The 26,232-nt window shown below is 45.8% G+C and overlaps 1 long non-coding RNA gene and 1 pseudogene across 1 annotated transcript in view; both read left to right on the top strand.

Moving 5' to 3' along the window:
* The first annotated feature begins 939 nt into the window (after positions 1-939).
* Positions 940-26,232, top strand: part of LOC149858315 (uncharacterized) — a 52,803-nt gene continuing 27,510 nt past the window's right edge. The window contains exon 1 of the long non-coding RNA XR_016443997.1: positions 940-1,110. This is a non-coding gene — a long non-coding RNA (uncharacterized LOC149858315). The remainder of the gene's footprint in view (positions 1,111-26,232) is intronic.
* On the top strand, positions 13,612-13,768 carry LOC149858316 (U2 spliceosomal RNA; annotated as a pseudogene).

Genomic DNA, 26,232 nt, shown 5'->3' with positions numbered 1-26,232 from the left:
AAGGGAAGGTTTCTGAAGAATAATGATAATACAAATCCAAGCTTCAGTCAAACTAGCTATGAAGTCAGCATGTTTCTTGCTACCTGCTCTTCTAACTTCCGAATGATCTACATACTGGTTTGGTATAGTTCATCAGCTGAATCAATGCATTTACTTTTGTTTACCCGGAAAGACGTCCATGCAACCAAAAAACCAGCTGCTTGCATAGACTCTGGTTTAATTTATGTGACCTAAGAGAACTCGTTAAAATTGAGCTAAAATTTAATTCTGTATAAAACACACTGGGTTCATCTACATGAAACACTGTGGAGTTGCCTAATTAGTTCTGAAGTAAAGCATCTCCATCTACACATGTGGAGCTATTAGACCAGAGTAAATTAATTAACTCTGATGTAGGTTTCTAGTTCCCGATACAAGTACTGTCCTATACTGGAGTTATTTACTCCACTGCAACACATGTGTAGCCAATGACCAGGGCTGGCTGGGGCATGAGGGTGCTACAGTGCGGGGCTGCCTGCCGGCTAACCCCACACTGGAGCACCCTCATGCCCCAGCCAGCCCATCCATAATATGTTGAGGCAAGTTGGAGCAGCCCCAGCCTGTCAGGCTGACCCCCTGGACTCTCTGCCAGCCAGGGCTGCACCTCCCCCCGCTCAACATGTTGCAGTCCCAAGAGCAATAAACTCCACTGCAAACTGCACGGAAGTCTGTGTTGCATTAATATTCATGTGTAGACATGCCAATAGAGAACTAGAATGGAGGAGGTGTTGGGATGATGATTTGGCTGGCACAGGAAATAAAAGGGCTACGAATCTTCTGCCTCTATGCACAAAGCTATCACTAAACCCCGGCAATGGGAACATTACTATCTCTTCTGCTTCAGTACCTCTCTTTGCTCCTCCACAGAGAAGAGATGAACATCTCTCTACCTGAGGCAGGATGGTTTGCCTTGCTTGTCTAAGTCCCCTGCAGCTTTGCCAGAGAGAATATTTGACCACTATGGAAATGTTCCACACCAAGGATTAGGTCTGAAGTAGCCAAAAGTGCCAACATAAGATTGAACAGCTTTACACCCTACAAGTGGAAACTGTACTATTCCCAATTTTCTGGGTGAGTTGAAAAGTTATTCTTTCCTCTCAGGCTGTGGGCACCCCTCATCATTCACTTTGTTTCCCTGGGAAGCTGAATTTTGACCTTGTGATTGATCAAAATGAAGCAACAGTTACTAAAGCTTCCCTTTCATGGACATCCTTTGTGAAGCCAAGTGCTACTAACTGGCTTGCCCATTGTAGCTGTGCATGACTCCAGTAATAGTGGAGTCTCCAGGGCCTCACAAAGACAACAGAAGCAAAGGACAAGTTTCCTCACAAAGACTTTTCCCATTATAGGAGAATACTGATTTAGGCAGCTTCAGAAGCTTGGCTTGTTCATCAAGCCTTGCTGGTGAACATCAATTTAGAGCTGAATCAATGCCCATCAAAATCAATGGGAGTCTTTCTATTAAACCTGTGGCTCTTGAAGAGGTCTAGTGCTTTTTCTTTATTTGGGGAAGAAGTCATTTCTAAATGTGGTCTGGTGGGGGTGAATAATGAAATCTCTCTCCCTGGGGCTTTCCTGCCACGCTTTGGAATGATGGAAGAATAAGAAGTTAATTCCCCAGTGACAGGGGGTGTAGTAAATCACCCAAGAAGCAGGATAAAAGAAAATTGGTTTATTAGTAACTTCCCCACCAGTTGCAGAGTACCCTGGCTGTTCTCACAGATCACCATCTTCCTTTCTCCCTCCACCACTGTGCAGCCCACTCCCCCAGGCCAGTCAGCTCCACTCCAGTCTCACTCTCTTTTCTCTTTCATGCTGGTACCAGCAAATCCTTTCTCCATGAGACTTTCTCTCAGCCAGTAAGTTTCTCCTCTCTTCCTCACCTCCTTGCTTCACCAGTCGCCATGGTTACTTACACCCGGTCAGCGAGCTGCTCCAGCACTGGGTCTGCTGCTCCTGGCATCCCTGCTGAATCACTCTACCCTATGCCCCAGGGGTTACAGGAAAACCCCTTGCTGTGGACTTAAGTAGCTGCTGGCTCCTAATCAGTTAACATTCAGCCCGGATGGGATCCCCTTCCCAAATGTGTTTAACTTTGCCCTGTCCCTGACCTGACTCCCCCAATACTGGCAAGTTTGTAACATCAAAGGAACAGGGCTGTCCTTGCATCCTCTATTAGCATCCAGACCATTTTAGCAGGGTTTAATGAAGATGTGTCTCCTTTTGGCAAATAAAACTAGATTATGTCTCTGTGAGTTTTGGTGGAAGTTAGTTTTCTTGTGCTATTGCTGAAGCAGCTTGCACAGTGTAGGACTCCCTCTCTCAGCTGAAAGCCTTAACCATTGACAAGTCAGGCTCTTGCTTGCTCTTGCATTTTTTGCTGCACAGCTTCAACTGGAGATGGGAGGGTGCCACTAGCTTAACAGGCTGGTGGACGGGGCGCTCTCCTGGAAGATGCGGGTTTGAACCCCTCCGGCTGTGAAGGTTCTGAAGTCCAACTCTCATTTACCGATAAAAGCTTGTATCTAACTTCCAGGCATGGGTACTGCCATTACCAATTTTTAAATGAAAGTGGATGTGGCTGCTGTGTTTTATGCTGAAGTCAATGCTGCCACTGAGTTAAACATCCTCAGACTGTGCCCATCTGATCAAACCCCTCAGGGAACTTAGCTGCCCTTCTGCCTAATTCTGGGAGCCAAGTAGGTCCAGCCTAAAGAGAGAATTTGAAGAAGTGATTGCATTTTTTAGAGATATCTGGGCAGGAGATGTTTCAATTTGTGACAGGGATGTTAATAGAAAGAAGAGTATGTGTTCTTGGTTATCCCACAACAGCCTATTCCATTCTGTTTATAAACTCCATAGAGTGATGTTTTGCTACAGTTATAACCTGTAATGTGAATTATTGAACCATGGACTATTAGCAGAATAACTGCATTGCTCATTTTCCTGAAGCTGTGCTTTCAAGGGCTAACCATAGCATTAATTTGCTCGTGCTATGTGTGATCTCCGCTGCACCAAATATGGGGCAAGTCAATTTTGAGTTTCAGTTAACTAAATTCTAGCCCTTGATGGGCTGCATGCAATTGTATGTGCATGTGAGTGAATATGTGCATATGCAGAGGGGGAAGAACTGCATTGAATAAGAACAGGTTCTTTTGGGAGCTGTGTGTAAGTGTGTTCATATGCTTATTATTAATAAGGTATATCATGGTAGCTCCCAAAGATCCAATCACAGTCTTTTTTACTACAGTCTATACAATACATGTAAAGGAATAAACCTACAAAATTACTGACCAAGCACTAATATTCAAAATGTACACTGATAATTAACTTCTCTTCAGTTTTGTGTTGCCTACTTCCAAAAGCAACCAAGCCATCTCAGTGTGGCTGCTGTGTTGAGTGGAAGAGGCACTGCTGGAATGCTGTGGTGATACTGGCCGATACAATGGTCCCAGAGGCTGATACTGTTGGTCTAAGTTTGAGGAGTTCTGAGAAAGATGGATACAGATAAACAATTTCCAGGATCATAGACCCATAAAAATAGTGAAATACTCCACCTTTATCCCACACTTCGAATGGGTTCTACCCTATGTATTGCTCAGAAAGTTCAGTGAATCAAGTCATTTAAACCCTGGAGAAAGACTAGGATTCTAGAGTTGTTGCTTTCTTTCATTATATCATATCTTAATTTTCTTTCATTATATCATAACACTAACTTAGATACTGATTCTGCAAATGATTTCTATTAAGCAGGCTACTTACTGCCCTGAGTAGGCCCATTGCCTTTAATAAGATAGTGTAGTCACATCAAGAAGTGAGATTTTTTTTTCCTGAGATCAAGTCCATAAAACACTGTGCAAACAACAAAAACATGATCACTTGTATTGGAAGCACTGAGGTTTCTCAAATAGATAACATAAATATATTAATTTTTTTTCCTGGTTATCAAACTTGGTGAGTATTTTATTCAAAATTCAAAATTTGCCATATAAAGAAATATAGACAGTTAACCAACTCTAACTGCAAGCTTTTTAGGACAGGCATTGTGTCACCTTCTTAGTGCAAAGGGCTATGCTAGTAAGAGGGAAACAGTGACATGAACTTTGTCTTTACATTGATCACTAGGATGGACAAAGTCATTTTTTGGAATACAGATGTGGATTATGCCAATTAGGAGAATTGAAAGTAGGTGAAACTAACTATGATTTTAGTGGAAAGTTTTAAATTTTTCATTAAAAATCCCAACTTTGGATAATAAAAACAAACAAAAAAATGCCCCCCAAATCCAGCTTTTTAGTTTAAAAGTTAAATTTTTTATATTCTGGTAAAAAAAATAAATTTTGAGGGGTTTTTTCCTTGGAATTTGTCTTTAATCAAAATCAGACTCTTCCATCTAAAGGATTTTGATTCAATATCAAAAAAAACTTTGAATCAGTAGTCTTGGTTTGTGGTGGGGAGGTCTTCCCAGCCCTCCTTGTATTTTAGCAGATTCTAGCCAGCTTCATCAGACTGTTGCATTCATGAAAACAAAAATTACTTAAGCTCAATCGAGAATCTGGAGTGAGAACAAAAACCATAAAAAGGGCTGGTGAGACAACATGTTGTGACATTTTTCATGAAAATATATATAATGAAGGGAATTGGTTCACCTCTATCATACCCAGTAATGTATATATACGTTTAATGTGGGGGAGAAATTGCTTGCTCTACTGGGGAATCAAGGATTGTTTTCCAAACTCTGCCATAAAATGCAAAGATCAGCTCCACTTGCTGGAGCCAGCAAACCTCTGTAATATTTAACCCAGCAGTTTTTACACTGAAAAAGTAAGTACATTCTTTATATCTCATTTTTGTGCTGGGTGCCATATCTCACCAAAACTGTGACAGAGAAGTGATGCGTTCCCCATTAACACCTTCACAGGCTGCTTAGCACATGTCTGAAGCTCTCTGAGGAAAAAAGTCAACAAAATCAGTGGCAGGGCTTAGAGCCTCTGGGCTTTGCTTATTACTATTTATAATTAAACATTTTTCCTCACAGATTAGTGTTTTCCATGACCTCTTTTCAGCCTTGAAGGTAATAAAGTGGAACAGGGAGTTGAGTCAATCTACCAATTTCTTCTCAGGGTAGACAGAGGTACTAAGAAACTAGAGGGAGTTTTTTTTTCTGACTGGAAAATGCAGAGGCAGCCATGACAAGGAAACATAAGGAAAAAGTCCTTTCCAGCCACCCATGTTTCATTTTGGTGGAGTCCAAGGGTGCAGCATTGATGTCCAAAGGAAAGGAGATGTAATAGGAGGAAAAATGTAAACAGAGCAGAAGAGACTGGCTGCAGCATGCATGGTTGCAAAAACAGAAAGAAGGAAGAAAGGCTAGAAAATCAGTTGGCTAGACTAATGTCTTGGAGACACTGGCCCCTGGGCAGTCATGCTGGCCCCAAATGATTTGTGCCAGCCTCACTGAGCCACAGGTGGTCAGAAGGAATTTTACACCATGGTCAGATAGGGATGTGCAAAGCAGGCCCTATTCAATTCAGATTCAGATTCAGCCTGAATCAGGGACAGTTATTTGATTACTGGATTTGGATCACTGTCCCTGATTTGATTCAGCCAAATCCAAATATGAAGTTTTGATGCTGATTCGAAGAATTAGTGTGTTCCAGGAATCAAAGTAATGAGCGGTACTTACCAGCAGCTCAGGACAGGACATGCACGGGGCGGAAGGAGGAACCCGTGTGGCTTGTTAGCCACATTTTTGTTCAATTACGGCCGGCTGATGACATCAGTGTCGGGTGCCGGCCGGCGGCAATAAGAACGGCAGCTGCTGCTGCGGAGGGGGCGGATAGCATGGGCGAGGAGATGTAGCTGCTGTCGGCGACAGGAGGAACCTTTGCCGCAAGACCCACAGAGCCAGGAAAGCCAGTGGGGACACGGGCGGAGCAAGGCCGAACCTCCCAACAGGAGCCTGTGCCGGACAACATGGGAACTGCAGGCACCGCACCTGAAGACACGGCTGGAGTAGCATCTGAGAGCAACGTGACCCACAGGTGGGGTGCCGGGATGACGGGGCATGGAGAAAGCCATGCCAGGGAGGGAAGACCCCGGGAGAGCCCTAAGGGGGTGCAGTCAGGGCGGGCATTGCCACCAGTTCCAGATAGAGTGATAGGCAGAAGATAAGAACACTGGAGGTGATTGGTCCGGGGTGGACCAGAAGGAAACCCAGGGAGTATTCGGGGGAGGCTAATAAGAGGGTAGGGAGCGACCTGGCGTTTTGCATTTTGTTGTTCTGTTTATTTAGTCACCCCTGACAAAGGGGAAGAGCTAGAGGTGTGTACCCTGGGGACCGAAGCTGAAGAGAAGCCTCTGTAAGTTTACCTTTTCTTTGTATACTTTCCCCCTGAAGGAAGGGGTGAAGGCGGGGAAGGCAGTTAGGAAGGTCCTCGGCGGTCACAGTGGCTAGGGCCATGGGCATTTAAAAGCAGGCCAGGAGGTGCTGCCCCACAGTGGGGAATGAGAACAACAGATGAGCGATGCACCAAAGGTGGCGTGAGGCCGGGGTGTAGGGGTGGTGGAGCCCTGTGAGTGACTGATGAGTGAATCCCGGGCCACTGGGTATCCCGTCAACTGACCCCTCCTACCAAGGAACAGCAAGTCATGGCAGAAGAGAGTGGGGCTGGTGACATGGGAAGAAGAGAGCTACTCAAGCACAGACATGATCCTGGCAGGTGTTTGACATCCATCTGCAGAGCAAAGATTGCTTGAGAGTGGTTATTTGAAGCCTGGCGGTCACACAGTGATTCAGACATAAACAATGCTTTAAATATTTTTTCTACATGCCTTGAGGTACCAGTGTGGCGTGTGAACATTGTGATGCTGGGGCACATGGAATGTCCCACAGGAGCGCGGTGGGGGGGCCCTCCACATGCTGGGTGGCAAACCCTGAAGTGAATTGGAAGTACTTCCAGTCCACTTCTGGGTCTACCAGGAAGCGTTTCTGCCCCCCCCCACCTCTGTACCCCCCGGATTGGTGTTTGGCCATACGGGACCCTGGGAACGCCCCCCCCCGACCCAGGAGGCACCAGTCATCAAGCCAGGGGTGTGTTTTGGGGGGAGGGTTGCGCACTCCCCAGCAGACCCAAAAGTGGACCAGCAGTGCTTCTGGTCCACTTCTGGGTCTGCTCCTGAGTGTGCTGGGGAGCTCCCCATGCTTCTGTGGGACACTTCATATGCCCCAGCATCACAGTGTTCATGAGCCACCTGTTACCTAGAGGTATGTTGAAAAGACATTTAAAGCAGTGACTATGTCCGAATCTCTGAATCTTTCTGAATCTCCAAGTTGATTCAGAGGATTCTGATCAAATTCAGAGAGATTAAAGGATCCTCTGATTCAATTCGGAGATTCAACCACCGAATTGGGCTGAATCTCCGCCAAATTGAATCGGAGACCGAAATTCCACACAGCCCTATAGCCAGATTGGTACAGACTACAGGGTTATTTTCTTCCTCTGTAGTAGGGGGCATGGCCCTCTGCCTGGGATCTGCCCAGGGTTGTCACGTTGACCTGACTGGGCCCAGCGTGATCACATCAGTATGTGGTCAGGAAGGAATTTTACCCCATAGTCACATTGGTATGGACTGTGGGTATGTGTGTGTGTGTGTGGGGGGGGTTGTCTTCCTCTATAGAAGGGAGAGTGGCCCTCTACCCAGGCTCTTTTGAGCACATATTGACAACATTTCATAAAAACAGGATACTGGCTGCCATGGTTCCCCTCTTTACTGTGGCAGGCTAGGGTGTTAGGTCCGTGTTGTGTCAGGACTGACAGTAGTCTTATGTAGAGTTTAGATTATGGTGCGTATGGGATGGTTTGGATAGGGATGATCCTGTCTTAGGCAGAGGACTGGACTAGATAGCCCCTGGAGATCCCTGCTAGCCCTACTTCTCTATGATTCATTTCCCGCTTTGGAGAATTAATAGGTTTTGTTATTTTCCTCACTGAGGCACTTTCTTACTGTTCTTCTAGGGGCAACTGATTGTTTGCCATTTGTGTTGGTTTGCTGCCCTGCATTAGTGCCTTGTGAAGCAACCTGCATGTATATCATGGACAAGTCTGAGTAGTCCTAGAAGGAAACACAATAGTCTCTGTTAGAGACCACAGAAACCAGGAGTTGGAGGTACCTCAGAGATCAGCCTACTCTGAAAGGGTATAAGTGACTTCTATGTAAAGGGGTTATCTACCTAACCAGCAGGATTTAGTATCTCATATTGCATGGGGGAGCATAACCCTTATTTTGGAGGGCACAAACTGTGCCAAATTCTTTCCACTCAGTAGAATTACAGATGATTTAAATCAGTGACAATTTAAACCATGATGGCCTATAAGTTATAATAGGCTTGATTTGAAAGCCTGCACTCTGAAAACACCTGTATGAAGAGGACTGTCCAATACGGATAAGCAATATTGGACAGACTCTCCTGAACAAATATGCAGAGGGAATGAAGTGTCCTCTCAGCCCAACAAAAGGAGATATCTTCAGGGTAGGTTTGGGGTTCATCACTGGAAAATAAGATGTGACTGGTGAATGGATGTGGAGGCCCAATTCCTCTCCCATTCCCAGAAAGCATTGTTCCTGTATGATAGGGCTGAAGTCCATAGCTATGAAAGCATAGGCAAGGGGGATCTTAACTATCACAGCTCTTACTATTTCTGTGCAACCTAGGGTGTGTGCAGCATTCTAACCCTTCAATAAGCATTAATCAACACCCCTTCTCTTCATGAAAAATAGAGAGCAGAAAAATGGAAGCTGAAAGGCAAGAGTCTCTGTAAAAGCAAAGCTGTATGTAATTAGAGACCATGAACAGCCCCTGGTGGTCACTGGCAATATTGCATTGTGAATGAATGAGGCAGAATAGCCTAACTCTAGGACTGGCAAGAAACTCTTTGTGTCTCCTCAAAGAGCTTTTTGCTTTTTTCCTACTTTTTAATAACTGGCATAACAAGCCTTTCTAAAATGCAGAAACCAAATACTAAGTAAAGTGCTGCTGTTGTAACATTTCCATTTATTATTAATATTAATGCCCTTTTCTGAGCTGGGCACTACACTAAACGTGGTTGTTGCTCATGGGAGTTTTATCTCTCATTGTTTCTGAAGAATCAGAATATCCCTCTGCTTCACACCCAAGTCACAATTATGATATTTAGCACTGCTTTAACAGGTTTGCATTCAGAGCTCAGCATACTTCACAAAGACAGGGTGCTATTATTAGCTTGTTTGATGGATGGGGAAAGTGAAGCACAGATAGGAGAAACAATTTGCCTGAGATTGTCCAGGAAGCCACTGGCAGAGCTAGGAATAGACATAGGTTGAATACAGTTTAAGCTAACTCTCCTTACCTGAAACATATTTATAATGTGACTAGTATAGCTTTAGGAACAGGACATTATTTCTACATGCTCTTCCTAAAAACAATGTGAGGAAATGGAGTGCACATACAATAAACAACAAATGTGGGGCCAGCCTGAGTGTGAGGTATATACAGAGGGGTGTGTGGGGCAGGGGGGAAGAAGGCCCAATGGTGTGGTGTGACATATAGAGGTTCTGTTGGCATAAATACCAGATGACAGCATTATTCCTGAGCAATGGAGAAAAATCTATCTGTTTAATGTGGGAGTCAGAGCAGAGTGTGTGTGTATGTGGAGAGAGGAGGGGTGTTGACAGTAGCAACTAACTGATGAGATGGTGGTTGGTGCTGTGCCCCTTCCTGATGATTTATGAGGGACAGAACCTGCCCATGTCAGCGGTTTCTGCTTACAGCAGCATTTTGCAGCATCTCAAACTTTCACAGTCTCACACCCAAGGAGGGCTTATGGGGCCCAGACACTGCTTTAATGCCACTCGCTCAGAAGGAACTATGTGTAATGCAATGCACTTTTTTGTATCTTGTATATTTGCTGAACATCAGCCCCAGACCTTGGGTGTGTAATGGGAGAGTAGAGTAGATGGGCCATAGGAAGAAGAAAGCCTCAAGAATGCAGAAGCAGGAACTGAGTGGAGGCATTAATCTGACTGATAGACAGCAGCTGTACAAGGCCTAGAGCGATAAATGTATGTTTCGGCTATGGCTTAGCTGAAGAGCACAGAATGAGTTGGACTGAGACACCTGGAAAAGATCAAATTTTAGGGGCGTGTAACAGGGGAAGCCTGCTCGGGGTCCGTCTACTGGTGGTCCTGCCCACCTTTTTGACTGCCATGCCTTGTTGTAAAATTAATTGTTGTTAATTAAGCAGGAGGCTGCCCATTGTATGCCCCAATGCCAGGAGGTGCTATCTCCGGCTCCATTCCTCTCCTACACTGCAGCCCAAGCCTCGCAGATGGTATTGTAAATTCCTCTTTATGTTGGGGCCTCGGACATGGTGGGCCTACTCCTTCTCTCTCTAGCTAGGCCTGTCAGTCAAAAAAACCCACTAATCAGGGTTTGACTCCCAGGCTCTAGCTCTCAAAAAAAACTTCACTCTGGCTCCTGCGTCCTCTGCGGCACTGGGGTCTGCTCACCCCGAATACTACGCCCTCTCTGGTGCTGGAGTCCCCATGTTGCAAAAATGCTGCGGTTCGTTTCTCGGGAGGCGAAGAACTCTCAGACACACACTATTAGCAACACAAAAGGTATATTTGCAAATAGGGTCAGAGTGAAGACAAAAGACCACACTCTGCCCCGGAGGAAAACTCTCAGCTGGGTTTTATCCCTTCCCTCCTGGGCACGTGTGCAGAAGCAGTAACTCTTACAACTCATTTCCGGTTCATACAAACATATATGAAATGACGTCACGTCATCCGTCGCATGTGCATTATAATTAACTACTTAAGTATGCGGGGCGGATAGGCATATATGCATTAGCTAATTACGCATGCTTAGAAAGCTCTCCAGGTTACCAAAAGTTCAAACCCCTCTCTTTCCCAAGGACACAGCCAATTAAATCACAGCCTTTGTAGTTTACAAGAGTAGAGGCAGAGGAGTTTGAAGGTATGTGTGATTTAGTGTTACAAAGAGATAGTAAATTAGTGAGATGTCCTTGGTGGTGTTTCTTCTTATCAGGTACGAGATACAAACTGTGCAGTTCTAACAACACTCTATTCACTATACATTTTTAATAATATTTCTAACAATACCCCCCCTCAAGATGCTTTCTGCTCCTTACTTCATTTAGGCAAATCAAGATAATTACGAGGAATTTTTCTGAGGACCATGACTTTTGCTGCAGTCTGTGCTTTAAGGGGGACTGCTGCAACTTGCATCCCTTCTACTGTGGTGGTTATCAATCTAGTGAAACAAGGAATAAGGCAAGGGATAAAAATCAAACCAGTCAGAGCACACAAAAGCACAAACCCTACTTTTCTCCACCAGGGTCCTCCAAATAATTTAAACCACCAGTCTTTACCCCATGTGTTTTCCCACGTTTGTATTGGTACATGGGCTATTTTTCTGATCTCTTTGGCAATCTCTAAGACTGCTTTCCCGTTGTCGTCTATTTGGAGGCAACAATTAGAAAGGTTGAGCTTTCCGCAGACTCCGCCATCCTCTGCGAGTAAATAGTCTAAGGCCATCCGATTTTGGTATATGGCTGCTCTCATCTGAGAACTCTGCCGGGCCAGTAACTCAAGAGCAGTGGCAGTCTGGTTAGTAATTATTTCCAAGACTGCCTGTAACCGGATGATTCTATTTAGCATATATATAGGTGTCCGATATCCCCAACTCCCATCATTAGCCCATGTAGCTGGTCCATAATACTCAATGATCCTTTGAGGAGGCCACTCATCCTCCTTCCACTTTTGGGAGCCACCCTGTGTCAAACTTACATCAATACTTCTCTTGGCCCTTTTCCAATCATCATACAAAGAGACTCCTAACCCATTTCCAACCTCTGATGGTAGCAAAAAGAAAGCTGGTACAATCACTCCAAGATAGCAAGTTCCTATCCACCCTTGTGGTAGTATCGTATAGGCCCGTCGTCCGCAAATCCAATAGCATCCTCTTAAGGCCCTATTTTCTCTATTAGTGGCATTTAGAGGGGCCCAACCATAGGGCATCTCGGGAAACCCCAAACCTCCTTCTGGACCCAAAGGACCAGCGGCTGCGAGGCCTCCTTTCATGGAACATTCCCATAGCCCATCCTGATTCTTGTCTGTACAATCTATCCGATCATTACTTTGATTTGTGGCACTCCAATACTTCTTAAACCATGCAACTGTTCCATTAGGATGCTGCCACACTAGTCGATTATACCCTGGGCTGTTAGGATAATAAAGCTGTTCTAATTTTGTAGGGTTCATCCATCTTACTTTTAAAGTCCATATGCAATGGCTATGTCCCAAGCTTTTTCCTGTACCATTATTACTGATGCAATACTCTCCCAATGCCACTTGGGAAAGTTCCCAGCTGTGGTTCTCATCCCATTTTCGACTAGTACTCTTAACATTTGCCTTACTACTCACTAGCCACTTTGGGGCCAAAGGAAAAGCCCTCCAAGGCCACTGGCCTCCGGCCTCTCAGAGCCCCCCACAGGCCCAGCAGTTGGTAAGATTAAAAGTACCTGCAATTCTTTCCATCAGGTCAACATACAAATTTGTCCCTGGGGAAGCAATTGGGGAAAGTGGGGGTATAGGCCAGCGGCTAAGGCTACTCAATCCTGCTTCTTTCACTATACAGATAACAACAAGGCACATTAAGATTCCCACCATATTTTCTCTTTCATGAGATCAAACACGGCCTAAATGTTTCCCTTTTTACTTTCTTGTCTAATTTTCTGAACTTTGTTTAAGCCGTCTCAGGCACACTTGGAGATCACCAGTAGGTTCACAGCTCCACTTGCTGGCTTATTGTTCCGAAGACGACTCAGCTTCCGGAGTGAGCTCGTCTTGGGAGTTGATGTCCTCCGACGCTCCTGGATGTCGTTTCACACGGGTATGGTGTATCCAACAGTCATGGCCAGCAATCTTTACAGCGGTGTGGGTTGTTAGAAGTACCTGAAAAGGGCCACTCCACCTCTCAGTCAAAGGTTCCTTTTTCCACCGCTGCACCAAGACCCAGTCTCCCGGGGAGAAGTCATGTACCGGTACGTCTAAAGGCAGGCACTGAAAGGAGGCTGCATACCTGTGAAGAAAAGACAAGACAGACTGCAAAGCAATAACATACATATGAAGCTCACTATTACTTAATTCAAAAGTTACATTTTCTCGCATCCCAGGGGGTAAGACTCGAGGCGGTTTGCCAAACATAATTTCATATGGGGTCAATATGAGGCCCCGTCAGGGAGTGTTTCAAATGCAAGTAAGAGCTAGCGGCAATGCTTGAGGCCACTTAAGGCATGTTTCAATACAGATTTTGGTGAGCAGAGTCTTTAAGGTCCTATTCATGCGTTCCACTTGTCCTGAACTCTGTGGTCTCCATGGTGGGTGTAGTTTCCAAGTGATTTTGAGAGTTTGTGCAACTTCTTGAACCACTTTTCCCACAAAGTGTTGTCCTTGAGCCGACTCGATGGATTCAGGCAGGGAATACCAGGGAATGATCTCCTGCAACAAATACTTCACTACTGTAGCTGCAGTGGTCCCCGATGTGAGGACTCCACACTAAATGGATTTTTTTTTTTTTTGAACTGGGAGATGGACTCGGAGCTTGCTCCATCCACTCCATGCATCGGCCTGGTATTACAGTGCCTCCAGGAGCGGTGCACCTCCCCTCGGGGAGAATGTACCCATAGCCAAGCCTCCCATATGGGTTCTTGCATGGAGCTGTTGCAGCACCTCCCGAAGCAATGGCCTGGGTATCATGACCTTTCCTCCTGGTACTATCCACCACCCCTGGGAGTTCTTTTCTGCACAAGCTTTCTGTGCAAATTTATCTTCTTCAGGGGAATACTGCGGGACTAAATCCTGGCCGTACGGCCATATGGCATGGGACATGGCCTGCCTGGATACCTCCTCCACTTCTCCCCCAATAAATGCGGCTTCCTTTGCTGCCGCATCAGCCTTTGCATTTCCAAGCTTATGCTTTCCCTCAGCAGCCTTCCCATGGGCCCGTACATGAATGACTGCTACCTCTTTAGGCTGGTGGAGTGCCTCTAGTAGCTTGATAATCTGGGGGCCATTAGCAATTTTATTCCCAGAGGCCGTAATGAAACCCCTTTCTTTCCACAATAGTCCGTGCGCATGGACTGTAGAAAAAGCATAGCGAGAGTCAGTGTATACATTAACCCGCTGGCCTGTCCCCAGCTGTAATGCTCAGGTGAGCGCAGTGAGTTCCGCGGCTTGTGCCGACCAGGCAATGACTCCCTCCATACTACCTTATCCAAGGTTACCACTGCACATCCTGTTCGTCTTTTTCCATCGATGACAGAGCTGGAGCCGTCTACGAAGTATTCAGCATCTGAGTCTTCAATTGGGTCCTCAGCTAGGTCAGGCCACACCTGTGTGGTTTGATTCACGACCTCAAGGCAGTCATGCGTTGGTTTCCCTGTCTCCGGCAGCAAGGTTGCAGGGTTTAAGGCTGTAGTATGTTTGAAAGTAAGTCCTGGATTAGAGAGCAAAAATATCTCATACCGTGATTGTCTGGAGGGGTTAAGAAACTTCCCTCCCTCAGTTCCTAGGATCTGGGGAACTCCATGAGGGGTGAGTATTTCCATATCCACACCCATGACTATCTTCTGGGCTTCTTCAACAACCACTGCTGTGGCTGCCACAGCCCGAAGACAGGCTGGCCACCCGAGTGCAGCTGGATCTAGAACCTTTGAGTAATATCCCACGGGTCTCCAGGTCGGGCCCGATGGCTGTGTCAGCACCCCTGATGCAACCCCTCGATTCTCATGAACATACAGTCGATATGGCTTTTTACTATTTGGGATGGCCAGGGCAGGGGGCTGAATTAATGCTGCCTTAAGCAGATCAAAGGCATGCTGCATTTCTTTATTCCATTTCCATTTAGTGAGACTCTCCTTAGTCAGGAGTCATACAGTGGTCTAGCTTTCCCACCATAATCTGGTATCCATAGTTGACAGAACCCAGTTAGCCCTAGGAATGCCCGCAGCTCCTTGGGTGACTTAGGTGAGGTTAGACCTTGGATTGCCTGTATGCGGTCTGCACTCAGGACTCTGACTCCCTTTGAGAGCTTATATCCCAAAAATGTGACTTCAGGCTGACATATTTGGGCTTTCTCTCTAGAGACTTTATATCCTTTTTCCCCTAGAGTGTTTAGCAGTGACCTGGTGGCTTCCTCGCAGAGCTGCAAGTTTGGGCTTGCAACTAGCAGGTCATCCACATACTGGAGGAGAGTCACTGCGGGGTGTGATCCCTTCCACTCCTCCAAGTCCTTCTGAAGGGCAAGTCCGAAAATATGGGGGGCTGCTATGAATCCTTGTGGAAGAACTGTCCACATGAGTTGGGCTTTATGGAAAGTATCTGGATCCTCCCATTCAAAAGCAAACAATTTTTGACTCTCTCGGGGAAGGGGAATAGAGAAGAAAGCATCTTTCAAATCTAGCACTGAAAATATTTCAGCTTTCCCCGGTACTTGTGTCAAAATCGTGTGTGGGTTCGGGACTACAGGATGGTCTGAAAGGACCTTCTTATTTACTGCTCGCAGGTCTTGGACCAGTCTGTATGAGACCCCATTTGCCTTCGGCACTCCAAGAATGGGGGTGTTATAGGGTGATGACCCTTCCACTAGCCATCTGCACCTCTTGTATTTCTCTATTAACGGCTTGAGTCCAGCTCTGGCCGCTCGGCTGAGTGGATACTGTTTTACCCGAACGGGCCCCTCCCCATCCTTGAGTATGATCCTTACCGGGGAGACCGACTTAGCTCGTGCAGGGGTTCTATCAGCCCATACCGAAGGGTCTACTCCAGTCATGTGATCTTCCGAACTTACTGCAGGGCACCGGTCCTCCAGGAGAGCCATCTGGTAGTTCGAGCTCTGCTTGACAGGTAGCTGGACCACCATCTGATCGTCTCTGAAAAAGATCTCAGCTTACAATTTTGTGAGTAAGTCCCACCCAAGGAGTGCAACCGGGCAACTTGGAGAATATACAAAGGAATGCTCGAGCAAATGGTCCCCCACTTTGGTGAGGAGTGGTTTACAAACAGGGAGTCGGGATTGCGTTCCCTCAATCCCTTCCACAAGTACATGCTGTTCACTAGTTCCTGCACAGGGTTTTTTTTTCTGGAATCATTGAAAATGTAGCCCCAGTATCCACCAAGGCTTCAAAGTTTTTGCCACCAACCCTAATGGTTACCATGGGATCTTCTCGGGCTCCAACCTGAAGGGTAGTGGTCTTAGATCCCCGTCCCCTTCATTCTGAGTCCTCACCCTTTTCTTCTGCCCGCATGAGGTGACCTCTCGGTTCCCCCTCTCTCTTCTCCTTCACCTTTGGGCATTCCCTCTTCCAGTGTCCTTTCTCTTTGCAATAAGCACAAACGTCTGCTCCCACTCTTTCTCTTTTTCCCTTCTGTATCCCAGCCTTTCCAGGGTTACCTTTAGTTATAGCAGCTGCCAGTGCTGCCATCTGTCGCTGAGCCTTTTTATCTTCCTTGCGCTCCTGCACTTGCTCACAATTCCCATATACCTTATATGCAATTTCCACCAGCTCTGAAATCGGTTTCCCAGCAGCTCCCTCAGTGTTCTGTAACTTCTTACGGATATCAGCAGCAGATTGACCAATAAACATAAGATTTACCATGCGTTGATTATCTGGGGCTTCTGGATCTAAGTCCGAAAACCTGTGAAACGCCTCATACAGCCTCCCGAGGAAAGCTGAGGGATCCTCCTCTCTTCCCTGTCTCACTTCATATAACTTAGACAGATTAGTAACCCGAGGCACTGCCTTTCCCATTGCTTCCACTATAATCCCCAGATACCGTGCACTCAGCTCTGGCTGCTGTAATACGTTCTGCTGTTCCCAACACTAATCTCCTCTCCTCCGGGGTCAAGAGGGTCTGTAGCATCATCTGGACATCAGCCCAAGTGGGTCGATGAGTCTGCCCAATAGATCGAAACAGGTCCCTCATCTTTTCAGGGTCTTCATGAAAAGAGGGGCTCTGATTCTTCCAGTTAAATAAATCTGAAGTCCTCACTACCTGACAGGGCAACCGGAGAGCGGGTCCGATACTCAGCCAATTCAGAATCCCCCCCCTCATTAGACTCAGGGAGTACAGGCGGTCCTCCTCGAGTCTTTCCTTTAACAACCATCACATGAGACTTTACTAAGCATTTTTTAATCCAAGGTGGTTGATTTTGAATCACCCACAACCAACAATCAATATAAGGAAATTGATTCCAATACCCGTTCTGCATAACAATTTCATGGATAGCTATCACTTCTTTTACTACAAAGGATCCTTTCGGGGTCCAGTGGACCCCAAATGTTGGCCACTCGAGTTGACAAAACTTAATTAAATCACCTTTTTTCATTTTTACTCCGTAATCTGCCGGCTTTGCAAACTTATTGAAATGACATAACATAAATTTTAAGGGCGTATCCGAAATTTCTAAACGGGAGCGACCCGTACCCATTTGCCCACAAATGTGCACCCAAGGCACACCAAATACCAAAAAATCCTTAACAACAGATGATTTACCATGAGAGCTGAGCCAAAAGTTCCTCAGCTGACATACACATCCTTTGTTTTTGGATCCATACCAAATTGGGCAAAGGGAATTCGTATACTCACTCAGATACCCCAGAGATCTCGATCAAAATACCCGAGTGTGTGTGTCTGATGTCTCCAGAAACTGAAAATTTTCACGGGAGCCTTTAACTTCCCGAATATCCTGACTCACGCCTCACACTCCAGGGGCGAGCCCAAAAAGTAGGCTCGGTGCGCACTCCCCATGGTGCCAGAGGCGCTTTGCCGCTGGATTTCGGGGTAGTCCACGAGAAGGTCCCATCTGGGTCGCCAGGATTTCTGTTGCAAAAATGCAGCAGTTCGTTTCTCGGGAGGCAAAGAACTCTCAGACACACACTATTAGCAACACAAAAGGTATATTTGCAAATAGGGTCAGAGTGAAGACAAAAGACCACACTCTGCCCCGGAGGAAAACTCTCAGCTGGGTTTTATCCCTTCCCTCCTGGGCACGTGTGCAGAAGCAGTAACTCTTACAACTCATTTCCGGTTCATACAAACATATATGAAATGACGTCACGTCATCCGTCGCATGTGCATTATAATTAACTACTTAAGTATGCGGGGCGGATAGGCATATATGCATTAGCTAATTACGCATGCTTAGAAAGCTCTCCAGGTTACCAAAAGTTCAAACCCCTCTCTTTCCCAAGGACACAGCCAATTAAATCACAGCCTTTGTAGTTTACAAGAGTAGAGGCAGAGGAGTTTGAAGGTATGTGTGATTTAGTGTTACAAAGAGATAGTAAATTAGTGAGATGTCCTTGGTGGTGTTTCTTCTTATCAGGTACGAGATACAAACTGTGCAGTTCTAACAACACTCTATTCACTATACATTTTTAATAATATTTCTAACACCCACACTGCAGTGGGCCCCCACTGAGGCTCCTCCTCCCCCAGATAGCCTCACCCAAACCACCGGTGTTAACATTCAACACAAAACATAGGCTCCTAAGGCCATATAATGGAAAAATGATAATACAGAAACAAGAGAGGCAACATGCCTGCTTACTTTAGATGATCATGAGGATGGCTCACAGCATGGCATAGTCTTCCCACAGAGACTGCAGCTGTGGCACCATGGTCACTGGGAGTCCCCCACCCTGCTGCCTCTCTGGCCTTCTCCACTCGCCATTTGTAGGATCCTGGCCTTCCTCTTCCTGTCACCTGACCATCTGGCAGGGCTTGAGCCTTAACCCCTACTTGACTGGCCAGCCGTGACTGGAAGGTTTTGGATTTAAAGCAACCACCCTGTCTCTTAGTAACAGTGCTAGGGTTCCCTGTTACAGGGTACTTCCTCTTTAACTGGTGTCATATGGGATTCCAGTGTGTCAAGGCACAGGGATAGCCGCGCTCTTCCAATGTCTCCGAATTCCAGTATCTCTTAGGAGGGGTTGGCCAGTATGCCAAGAAACTGAACACATCCCACACACCCCAGAAAGACTGAAAAGGGGAAAAACAGCTAGAACTAGAGGGAAAGGAAAGGGACCCAGTCAGGAGGAATGTCAATGAGGTTTTAGCAAATCAAATCACATTCCACCCCTGTTCTTTTCTAACAACTGACAGAACTAAGAATGGGTTTTTTCCACAAATTCCAGCCATAAAAGTTTGCCCTGTAATTTTTCTACCTTTCAAGTCTCTCTCTTCTCATCTTTTATGTTTGCCCTTTTTTGAGTACTCCCTACTATTGAATCTCAGACCTACACAGGCATGTTTTATGAAATCACTACCTTTATCCTAATTGCTAGTTTATGGGTACCAGTGTCCTGTTTTCTCCCAGCCTCCACACCTCGCTTGAAAACCAGTTGATAAACAGAATAACATACAATAAAAACACCAATGCCATTAAAATAATTAATTTAAAATCTCAAAGCATTTGCAAAATGGGATAAATGTAAGAGAGAAGAGAGGAAAAAAATGGCTATTAGGGCCTTATTACACATTGCACATTTGCTGCTTAAATTTTGATTGGTGCTAGTGCTAGCTCCAATTTGGAGCAGTTGCACCTTAAGTCAGGGGTGGACAAAATATGGCCCACAGGCCAGATATGCCCCACCAAGTTTCTTTACCGAACCTGCAGTTGTTTCTCTGAAGGAGAATTGTGTCTGGCCCATAGCTGCCCTGCATTTTGGTGCCTCTCACCATTCTCTCTTCCCCATGCCAGCCAAATCCAGCAGCAACAACCACTTCCCTCCCCAGTAGATAAAAGGGGTGGGGGTGTAGCTCTCTATGTTAAAGAAAGCTACTCGTCCCTGTAACCTGATGTTGGTGACCAGGGTGGATAACTGGAGACCCTCTGGGTTAAGAACCATGCAGAACACGGCACAGGGGACACAACGATGGGAGTCTACTAGTGATCATCGCCTGCTGGAATTCACCATCCAGCACAAGGTGGCAAAGGCCTGCAGCAAGGCAGCAACCCTAGATTTCAGGAGGGCAAACTTCAATGAGCTAAGGAGAATCGTCAGGGAAGCACTGAGGTTCCAGAGGGGAGGGGAGCCAGGTTTCCAAGAAGAGTGGTTGCTCCTTAAGGAGACGATCCTCGAAGCCCAAAGGGAGGTGATCCCAACACAGATCAAAGGGGGCAAGAGGGCGCAAAAGCCCCCATGGCTCACCAAAATGGAGAGGGTCCAGAGGAGGGCCACTTTCATGATCGGGGGCAGCAGGGTAGGCCCTATGAGGAGAGGCTACGGGACCCAAACCTGTTCAGCTTCCACAAGAGAAGGCTGAGGGGGGATCTAGTGGCCTGTTACAAACTAGTCAGGGGGGACCAGCAGGCACTGGGGGAGTCCCTGTTCCCCCCAGCACTCCCAGGAGTTACTAGAAATAATGGTCACAAGCTGGCAGAGGGTAAATTCAGATTAGACATCAGGAGGTGCTATTTCACTGTCAGGGCGGCTAGGATCTGGGACCAACTTCCAAGTGAAGTGGTGCTGGCTCCTACCCTGGGGGTCTTTAAGACGAGGCTAGACAATCACCTTGCTGGGGTCGTTGACCCCAGTACTCTTTCCTGCCATGGCAGAGGGTCAGACTTGATCTCCTCAGGTCCCTTCCGACCCTACTAACTATTAAACTATGAAACTTGGGGGTCATCATTGACCACAAGATGAACATGAGCCTGCAATGCGATGCTGCGGCTAGTAAAGCGACCAAAACGCTGGCTTGCATCCATAGATACTTCTCAAGCAAATCCCAGGACGTTGTTCTCCCCTTGTACTCGGCCTTGGTGAGGCTGCAGCTGGAGTACTTTGTCCAGTTTTGGTCTCCACAAGTCAAAAAGGATATGGAGAAGCTTGAGAGAGTCCAGAGAAGAGCCACGCGCGTGATCAAAGGTCAGGAAAACAGACCTTACGATGACAAGCTGAGAGCCATGGGGCTCTTTAGCCTGGAAAAGTGCAGGCTCGAGGGTGACCTGATGGCCACCTGTAAGTTTATCAGGGGTGACCACAAGTTTCTGGGGGAACGCTTGTTCACCAGAGTGTCCCAAGGGATGACGAGGTGGAACGGTTATAAACTCCTGCAAGACCATTTCAGGCTGGACATAAGGAAGAATTTCTTTACTGTTTGAGCGCCCAAGGTCTGGAACAGCCCCCCATTGGAGGTGGTTTAAGCACATACACTGAACACCTTCAAGAGTAAGTTGGATGCTTATCTTGCTGGGATCCTATGTCCCCAGATGACTTCCTGCCCTTCCGGTGGGGGGCTGGACTCGATGATCTTCTGAGATCCTTTCCAGCCCTAATGTCTATGAAATCTATGAAATCTGTGAACCTGCACAGCTGTAGAGGCCTGGTGAGCAGGGGTCTGACTAGGAGCTACAGCTGTGAGTTGCCACTACAGTGCTGGTGAGCCACAACAGGTTTCCACCCCTGCTGTAGGTAGGGTGTGTGAGAGATGAGTTGTGGGGGAGGGGATAAGAAGCTAGAAGGCAGAGAGTTAATGGACTGACGGTGGGTAATGAAATGGGAGGTGGCAGGGAAATGGGAGTGCGGGAAGGGTGGTGAAATGAAGGAAGTCAGCCATTAAAAGATAAAAGAAAAAGTAGCAAAAAAAAATTTTAAAAATAAAAAAGAAGGAAAATAATGACGTTCTCATGTACTAATAAATTGGGATTTGGGACTGGGATGTGGGAGGTGCTAGTTGTGCTTCCAAGGCTGGCTGGGAGGTAGGCATGGTCAGGGAAAGCACTTTTGGGGGAGCTACTGCTCCTACCTAAGGGAGGAAGCCCCAGCTAATGGAATGGAATTCAAACCCCTGCCTTGTTCCCCCCCACCTGACCCCCTAGATCCCACTTCTGGATCCATCCATACCCTGTGACCTGGCATGTGGTATTCAGGCTTTTTGCATGGGGTTGTACACCTGGGATTGGGAAGGTAACACCCTCCAGGGTGGGATGGGAAGATGGCTTGGTGCCAGAACTACCCCCTAGGCAACAGAGTACAGGGGGTGGAAAGTTAATTCCCACAGGAGTGTGGGGGAGGGGATACTGCATCCTGGGCTGCTGGAGACCTGCAGTTCAGGCAGCTCATCTGTGGGGAGTGGCCACATATTAATGGAATATGAGCTGTATAACGTGGATCAGAGGTAAACCTGCCATAGAATGGTTTAATTTTAAGCCACTTAAAGTGTGCTTAAAAGTAGTTTCAGATGTTAACATGTGGACGATCCAGGGATTAAGAGCTCCAGGAGCTGCCTATAATGAATGCATAACAAGTGTCTTACATTAGAAAGGCCTTTGAGATTTGTGGAAAGGCAGGAAAGGAGGGAAAGGCCCTGTATATTGTACATGTAAAATATAATTCATGTGTATGGGTCACCTGTAGTTCTGACAGGGAAGCATCTCATCTTCACTTGGGTTGCCCAGATATAAGGAAGGGCCACATTAGACCTTTTTATTGAAACTATTTTACATTTCTTTTGATACTGTATGGATCAGTATAGAATCCAGCTAATTTTTTCATAGGTGTACTAGCTGTGGAAAGTGAACAGAGGTTTAAAAAAAAATACACACAACACAACAAACAGGAAAACCCACACAGCAAAGCCTTATTGATCTGAATTTGTGTGTCAGATATAAAAAATGCCCGTATCTAGTTTAAGGGCTTTTGACAAACATTAAAAATACACTGGAGTAATCATGTCAGAGTTCAAAAACCCTTAGGGAACAGATTTTTACATCATCCTTTTTTGGAACATGGCTTTCAAGAAGAGGATCAGGGCAAGTATAATGGCAATGGCGATGTATAGGGGGTACACAGGGGTGCATGTGCACCCCCTGAGAGCACTGGTGCACCTCCTGACAGGCTGCACTCCCCACTTAGGTGATGGGCAGAGGGGGCAGGCAGGAGCACCGGTGCCCCCCCCACAAGTGCCAGCCGGGGAGCGGGGCATCCGGGAGCACTGTGAACGCTTCTGGGAGCACCGTGGCTGCTTCCCAGTAGGCACAATTGGCCGTGGGGAGGCACCCCCTGCAGTCAGCAAGGTTGGTCATGGGGGGGACTCCCCCCTGGCCAGCGAGATTGGTTGTGGGGCAGGGGGGCACATGCCCCTCCTGACTTAGGTGGCACCAGTCACCCATGTATAATGGGATCAAAGTTGATCAAATCAGCAGCAAAACTTCTGCATCATTCTCAGTGGGCACACCTACACATTCATGAATGTGCTGTTGTTACTGTGCATTAAGTTTAGTGCTTGGTTAACCAAGTACTAAATCAATGCATAGTATCTTGCACTACTGTGCAGTAGCACCCACTGATGGGTTTTTAGTGACACTTACTGCCAGGGGGGGATTTAGGCACAAGATAAGTAAGCTACAGTTTAGGGCCTCACATTATGAGGGGCTTCTAAATACAAAAAAAACCCCAACAAAAAACCAAAAAAACAGTAAAACTTCACAAATCTAGCATGCTTGGGACTGAGCACTTACCGGAAATTTGAAAATGCCATTTTTGTTAAACTAGCAGTGCAGCCGGTCGTGGAGTTGGGGAGGGGTGGGGGGTAGCACCGGCTGGTTCCAAAGCACCAGCTGCACACACAGCAGTGGCATGGGGTGCTTAATGGAGGTGGCAGCAGCCACATGCAAGCTTCCCCCACCACTGCTGGGCCAGTGGGGGAGAGAGGCGGCCAGTCCCAAAGTAGTGGGGGAAGTGCTAGATTTTTGAGAATGCCGGATATTTGATATCCAGATTCTCGAGGTTATACTGTAAAACATAGTTTCAAGTTTTACATAATTGGTTGTTAAAAATGGAGAGGATTTTTGAAAGTGGATGTTAGAAGAGAAAAAAAGCAGCAGCTGATTGAAGGGCAGCTAAAACAATTACTGAAAGCTGACAGTTATTTCACTGTAATAAAGGAGGGGCCTCATACTCAAGACAGCCAGCTGGGACTACAGTAACCACAGGCATCCACCTTTTCTTCTAGGATAGATTATATACATGTGACCATGGCTACTACACTTATAAATGTTACAGAGCCTGAAATCCCTGCTGAAGAAAGTAGATGCACAATGTCCAATATATCTTGGTCTCTGGGGTATCTTGACTGAAGATGATATTTCATTCTGGGTACAGAAAGCTCCCTCAGAGGGTCAACATTGGAATGGCCCATTTGAGAAATTGAAGTGGTCATTCAAAAATCAAATTAGATATTGTTTAAATGGCCTATTTCGTTCAGTGAAAGTTAATGGTGAAAAATACAATTGGGAGTGGCTAGTTTACTCTCCAGCAGCCAGTTGTGTTTTGTCTGCAAGCTCTTCTCAACATCATCAGCAGTACTGGCTAGTGATGGGTTAAATGACTGGCAAAACCCTGTTGGAATTCAAAATCATGAGAACTCTGAGGATCATAGAACAGCTTTGCCTACATATTTGATGAGGCAGCATGGGTTAACCTTGGATTTAGACCTGGAGGAACAGATGGAAAAGGAGCAAGAGTACTGGAGGCATTACTTAAACATGTTACTGCAGTTGTGTGCACATTAGCAGAACGTGGATTAGCTTTTAGGGGAAGGGGAGGCAATGAAAAATTTGGCTTACCACATAACAGGAACTTTCTTGGCTTGACAGAACTCATTGCTAAGTTTGATCCATTTCTTGCTAACCATATAAAACATTATGGAAGCTCTTACTCATGTTCATACTGATGACAGTGAAAAAGGTGATACCAAGGAGAGAAGCTGGCATTCTTCAGGAGAAAATGGGAGAATTAGAATTTGTGTTCATGTTAAAACATTGGAATAGTTTGTTAGATCAGTTCCACAAAATCAGCAAGCCCTACAGGATACATAGATAGCCCTTACTTGTGCAAAGCTTTACACATCACTCTCTCACTTCTTGAAAGAAACCCAAGAGTTTTGATGAAATTGAACTCAAAGCAAAAGAAAATCTGCCTGATGTACGTTACAAGTGTGTGAATAAAAGGGAAAGAAAGAGAAAAAAACAAGTCTATGATGATGATGCACCTAATGCTGATGAAGTGCTTTCTCCAAGAGACAAGTTTACAATGAAATCTTATATTCCTATGATGGGTGCACTTGAAACCAACTTAAAGAAAAGAGCAGTCATATATGAACATTTTGCAAAACATTTTTCATTTTTGGTTGATTTAGATGCCTTGGAAAAACAGCTGCGTGAAGGTGTAAAACTTCTGATGAAAGACTATCCTGACAATGTTCATGTTAACCTTGTTGAATAAATAAAGCACTTCCATGCTTATATCAAGCAAAATTATTCAGATAAAGGACATTTATACCACCAGGACCTGTTGTCATCCAGTCATCATCCAAGATAAGATTCGGTTGGCTTTCCCTAATGTAGAAGCAATATTGCAGCTCTTTTTGAGCCTAATGTTAACAAACTGGTCAGGAGAGGTCATTTTTACGGCTGAAAGTTCAAGAATGAACTGCGAACAACAATGCTGCAAGAAAAGCTGGTTGCACTAAGCATTATGTGCATAGGAAGTGATAAACTTCATAGCTTACCATTTGAGGACATCATCAATGGTTTTGGTCTCCAGAAATCACAAAAAAAACTGTTTTAAATTTTATGTGATGTGCAAACAGACATAGTACAGGTTGTATTGCTGCTTGCATTTAATAAGTGCTGATCTGTGTAATCACTCTTGTGTTGCTGCAGATTAAGTTTTCATATATGCCAATTATGAAATCGTAAAGTATTTTAACTTTTAAATATTTCATAATGCAAAAAGACTTATTGCAAGATATGTTTTAGTCAGATTATTAGTTTTTTGTTGCACCTTTGCCTATGTATATATGCAAATATAAAGCTTTAATATTTCTATTTTCATTGTCCTTTCTGTTAGAATAATACACTCTTTTTGGTAATGCTATGGGGCCTTTTAACCTTGACATAGTTTAGGGCCCCAGCATGTTATAACCCAGCCCTGCCTACTGCGCAGAAGGCCTGCGTGAGTTGGCAGTGATCAGATCTGACTTTGGATCCGGCTGCTTCAGATGGCAGTGATCCGATCCAGAGCTCCGGACCAGGTTTCTGCCTCGATCCAGCCAAAGCGG

Source organism: Crocodylus siamensis, chromosome 8, assembly GCF_052110815.1.
Source record: "Crocodylus siamensis isolate JL-2025a chromosome 8, ASM5211081v1, whole genome shotgun sequence".
NCBI classification, from domain to species: domain Eukaryota; kingdom Metazoa; phylum Chordata; order Crocodylia; family Crocodylidae; genus Crocodylus; species Crocodylus siamensis.
This window is presented reverse-complemented; position numbering and strand designations above follow the sequence as displayed.